Here is a 5840-nt window from a genome sequence, read left to right on the forward strand (position 1 = left end):
AGAGAATGTATTTTAGAAGATGATGCTTTGGGAGGAACTGCAGTTCCCAGAACATGCCTGTCTTTCCAGCCTCAGAGGCAAGCTTTAGAATCTGTTGCTCTGTGCCCTCTTCCCAGCCCTCCCCAGCCACACACTAGATCATTGCTTCTCAAATCCTGGATGAGAAAGCACCAGTTTTTCTTTTTCTAAATTCCCAATCCATTGTAGACTACATCTTTTTATAAAATAAAATTGAAAATAATTATTAGAAACAAACAAATATAAAAACATAAAATAGAAGCCTGCTGATCACATGTTCGGATATTTGTCCAATTGCTCTAAAAGCTTCTTAATGCCTACTCTCAATTTTATACTCATCTTGTTACGATAACAGGCAGTTTATGAATTGGCACCCGTGCATGGTACTTGCTTTGAGGAGCACTGGTCTAGATTATCCCATGACTTCTACTCTGCCTTAAGTCTCATTGAGGTGTCCCTTGCCCTCAGTGATGGAAGCTTTCTTCCATCTCCCCAAGATTGGACCTGTTACTTCTCCAGTGCTTCCCTTGCACACAATGCTTTCCCAGAACTTAAAGGGACTGTGTCTTTTTCACCTTCCTATTTTCATTGCTAACAAGACCTGAGACACAACTGATGCTCAATAAGCACCAAAATAATGCAGAATGCATTTATTTCAAGAAAGTAGAGAATTAAGGTGCATATTGTTCAACTCCATAATTTCTAAACTTGGGTTGTGATCATTCTTGGCAATAATTACACTCACTGCCTCTTTGGAAAAAATACTTTCTTGGCAGGAAAATGAAATTAATAAACAACAGTATATTTAGGCCCTGAGGAAGTCTTATTCATAGAACTTACCCAGAAAGTAGATTTTAGTCACGAGCTTCAGGAAGGAAATTGAAGGCTTAATTTATATTTCCTTCTCAGAAGTAGACGTATAAATCTTTGGAAACTTTTTCTATCTTTGAAATATGTTGCCTTAGACAAGCCTTGATTCTGATGATTCACTGAAGACTTACTAAGAGCATAAATTGATGTAGAGGACAGTTGATCCAAACACCAACAAGGGATAATAGAAATACCAGCAGCTGCCTCACCAAGGGAAAAGAAATGATTTTTAAGGATAACTTCTTTTTCCCTTATGGCTAGAGAAGTAGTGTGAAAATATGTTTCTATCTTCTCCATGTAGTTTTGATACTACATCTTTGAGAGAAGAAATTGCTGATCGCCATTTAATAGAATAGGTCACTGAGTGGCCAAAGGAAGAGAAAATGCTGCTTATTTGAAAGGTTACCAATTTGGTTATCACTTTCTGGATGAGGGTCAGTATTTCCTAGTAATTCAGACCAAATAAATGTTGAAGACATGTCAATGAACTAAGCACAGAGCCCACTGTTCCTTGGCTTTGCTCTGAGAAGAGAAGCGATCTCTTCTTCACTGAAGATTTTTCGTCTACCCCCGCCCCTCCACTGTTGTTACCAGGGACATGGATGCAAGACTGGGAGGCATGAACCCCTCCCCATGCCCCAAACTTCCTGTCTGTAACTGGGAAATGGGGCTCAGGTTGTGCTTGTGATGCCAAACATCTTGGGACAGACCAGGAAGTCTCCTACTATTAGTGGGAAATTATGCACAATCTAATCACACAGACCCAGTGGCACACACCTTCAGAACAAGAAACTCTCAGGGCTGTGGAGTAAGAGCCAGGCATATGGACCCCTCATGTGTACACTGTACATGACTTATGGATTGGGCTGACAGCTTTTCTTGCCCCCGCATACAGCTATTTATTTCTATATGTGTATAGCTTGTCATGATTAACAAATTCAACATTTTATAAAGAACTTTTATATACATCTCGTAATTTTTTGCCAATATGTTTTTTTCTCAACAGATAATGCAAGTACCATTGCTATCATGTATGGGTTTATGAATGCTGAGATTAAGAAGGAATCGTGAGTCTCTACAAGGTTGGAGACTGTGATGTGCCCTGCCTGGCTGGCTCTGGCTTCACACTCTGCATTGTGTGTGCAGGGAGCTTCTGGACACTCTGACGAGGATCTGGTTACCTCTGCACAACACAGAAGACAGGTTGAGGAAGACAGAAAGCTGAGGGGTTTCTTCAGGGAAAAATAATCTCAGTGTAGCATCCTTGTAAGCCTGTCTCCGTCTTACTTGAAGGTGAGTTAGGGACACATGGAAACCTTATGTCCCCAAACATCCCCCACATACGTTCTGAATGTTCCATGTTCCTGTAACCGGGAGAGCTCACACTTCACTGTGGAGAATCCACAGTGGACTGGGCTCCAAATACCTGGTTTACAATGAAGCCATGTTAGTTTACTGCCATGTTGAAGTGACACATCTCCCGTGTTCTTTTCTTGAAGAAACACCTTGATTAGAAGAGCAGGTGTGAGGTTTAAGGAATCTGGGAAGGGAGGAGAGTCCCATGGAGGGAAGAACAGTGTGGGTTTCTGTGCAATTAATTTAGATTTTAGGCATGATGGTTTTATGTCAACATGTAACACAGGGAGGAGTCAGGAACTCCCATCCAGCAGAACAGGATAGGGTGGATGGTGGTCTGCGATGGAGGCAGAGATTCAGCCAGGTGGGAGAGGCCCAATGCTTTAGTACAATTCCAAAACAGTCCTATTTGAGGCAATGGCTGGCCCTGGAGCTTCAAGCTGGCCCTAACAGCAGCATAGAAGTAGAGGCATGAGGCTGTGTGCAAGTGGAGAGTCCTGTGGGCTGCAAGTCAATGTTCAGGGCGTCTGCTTTGGAGAACAAGGATCTCATCACTAGATAGGCTTTTGGGGAGTGGGCTCCAAATACCAGGAGAGGGGTGGACACAAGCCTTTAGCATCATGGGATGAGAGCCAAAAGCCGAGGGAGGTCATGGATCTAAGTGATTACAGGAGGGACATGTGGCAACAAAGACTCCTTGGGGGCTACCATGGGAACGCAGTGCATAGTACTGCAACATCAAGATTTAGGATGAAGAAAAGAACTAAGTCTTGGGGCCATAATGATGGAAATGACAAGGCCATAGGCTGAGGCAATTTGAGTACAGCTAAATACTGCCCAGCCTGTAACTGAGTCTGTTTGCTATGGTGGTATTGTTACTGTGCCTCAGGACAATTTACTAAGGAGGGCTTCAGACAGGGAAGTTGGTAGTGATGCCTTCAAAGAAAGGAAGTCCTCTGAACCTTCACTCTACCCCAGCGAAACATGGCCAGCTTTGGTCTAAGATATTCAGCCTCTTTAGCATAGCAAAATGAAGCTATCCTTGTGTCCCTCTAGTGCAAAAGCTGTACATTAAGTTGAGGAGCCATATCATAGCCACATATAAAAGGTTTCTTTACTGTGGCTGTTTTCTTCTGTGCATAACTGCTCTTTGGGAAGTATGGGAAGCTGGGAGCAGTGATATCACAGTAGGATTTAGGCATTTCTAGGTCTCTTAATTAAAATGTCACCAGCAGAACTTCCCTTATTACCTCCTCCACTGTGAAACTCACCATGCATAATGAGGACAGGAGAGTCTGCCACAGTTTCTGGCACTGGAGAAAATGAAGTGAATAGGGAACACAGCAAGATAGACTTTGTTTTTTACCAGTGCTTGGAGTGGCCCCAAGGAGAAGGGAGGATCTTTTGGCCACCCTGTTCATCCTTACGACATTGGTGGAATAAAAAGAAAGAGACAGAGATAGAAGAAGAGGCCTAACCAATTTTGTTTTCAAGATTGAATCCCTAGAACACTGGGATTGAAACCTGACGTGTCTAGGTCACTTCCATGGGTGATGGGTCCCTCCTGAGAGGTAGGGAGTATGATAAATGTGTAGGATTAGCATTTTACTAGTGCAGGGACCTTGCACTCTTATTCAACTGCTCTATCTCCAGAGCTGAGCCCAGATCCTGACATATGGGAGGTCTATAATAAATATTTGTTGCATTTATAAATGAGTGGCCTTTTTCTCTCAAAGGCTGACAAGGACCTCTGAAGACACATTTACTTACTCAATAGCTTCCTTTCAGCTTACCATTACCAGCAATGAGTAGTTTATACATTCACAACAGTCCCGATAAAACAGCATAGCCTAAGATCATTGTTTGTGGAGAGATTTTGAAAGACTCCAGTGAGAAGCACTGTCTTCACTGTAAGTAAGCAGATCTGTCGCAACACTTCCAACATAAAGATAGCGAGCTTCAAAACCTATGTCATACTTATATTTTCGATAGAAGGTGTCTGTATAATAGCACCTCAAGGAACATAAGAAAGCATTTTCATTCTATCATATGAAATATACGCTACATATTTATCATTGCTTTTTGGGGAGGAATTAATGAAATCTGTGACATGTACCCAACAAAAGTTGAATGTGAATGGAGTCACTGCTGGTACCAGCCACAGGATGCTCTGTTGCTGCTGGGTTTAGAGGGGGTTGCTTCAATTTCTTGCTTTTTTTTTTTTTAACCTGTTTTTGTGTCTTTCCTTCTCATTTTCAAGTTCCGTCTCTTCTCATTTTTTTTTTTTGCTTTTTTTTTTTACATGCTATTTCCATTTCCTTTTATATTCAGCTCTGTTCTGGAATTCCCCAAGTGTTACTCCCCTCTCCAGTAAACCCCATGCAGAGCAATGGCACACAGGAGGCATTCTCAGCTTCACATTTGGAATGAGCCAGTCTAAGAGGTCATCTTCTTACGAAGGGACAGAGAGGTTCTCCCTGAGGTTATGCCAACACAGAGATATTTATCAACTAGTTCTTACCACTAGAATTGGAAATTATATCAGAGCAGTTTCTTGAAGCTGTGTCTAATATGTGTAGTCACTGAACAAAACTATTTGTTGACTACGTGACTGGCTACTGAATGTATATATAAATAGGCATGGTAAATTTTACAACTTGACATAAACAAATGTAGACTACTTGTAGTCATGCCATCTGAAAAAGGTGAGCAGCTTTTCAAAGATTCCATCAAATCTCAGGAAAGCAAAAGCCTCACATTCCTTTTTCTCTATCCCCAGGGACTTGCTTGGATTTCTCCAAATCCATTGTTTGTGTTGTGCCAGGCCATGACTATTTCTCTCTGTGATAAATACTTAATGCAAATGGCAAGCCATCCTGAGGGAGCCTGGCATCCGTACCTACTGAGAAGGCCAGCAAACAGTGTGTGAAGCACCGGCGTCAAAGGCCATTAATGCAAATGAAAATTAACATTTTTCATCAAGGTCTAATAGTACACCAACAGGTAGGCCAACCACTGTGCTGCCTGTTTACAGAAACACGTTGCTAATCAGTCAGCACAATCCACTCAATACCAGTGTTCCTCCACGTTTGCTTCTTAAGCCTTTTGAGAGCATTAAGTTAGTTTCAATTAGTAAAGCTAATGTGTGCAGAAATATTGAACATTTTAATTTAATGGAAAACACCCTGCTGGGTGAGAAATATCATTTCTATCTGGAGCCCATTTTTGTTGCACAAGCTGTTGGCTGCGTATCTTGAAAGGTTAACCACAGGTTCATTACAATCCAAAACACTGATGTTGACATTGTTTTGCATTTCTTACAGATCATTAAAAAGCTTAATATTCATTTCTTCAGTGATGAGGTTCCATCTGGAAGTTAAGGATTGAATCTGTGGTTTTGATTTTTACCTTTTTCCTGTTAGAACACAAAAGAAAAACTATTGCATTATGAAAGTTCTCTATCATGTGAATAGTTTCCATACACATACAACAGTGAAATATTGCCAAGCAGCAATAATGAAACAGTCACCCTTTTCCTCATGATAGCCATATACTTTCTCAGCTCTCCAATTCATTGCCACCATTAGCTCTGTTTT

At 41.4% G+C, this 5840-nt stretch overlaps 1 long non-coding RNA gene across 1 annotated transcript; it reads left to right on the forward strand.

The window, feature by feature from the left end:
- The first annotated feature begins 2059 nt into the window (after positions 1-2059).
- LOC115838344 lies at positions 2060-5609 on the forward strand. Its single transcript, XR_004033346.1, has 3 exons — positions 2060-2181; positions 5024-5247; positions 5568-5609. It is a non-coding gene; the product is annotated as an uncharacterized LOC115838344 (long non-coding RNA).
- The last annotated feature ends 231 nt before the right edge of the window (positions 5610-5840 follow it).

The sequence above is a fragment of the Nomascus leucogenys genome, chromosome 14 (assembly GCF_006542625.1).
Source record: "Nomascus leucogenys isolate Asia chromosome 14, Asia_NLE_v1, whole genome shotgun sequence".
In the NCBI taxonomy this organism is placed as follows: Eukaryota; Metazoa; Chordata; class Mammalia; order Primates; family Hylobatidae; genus Nomascus; species Nomascus leucogenys.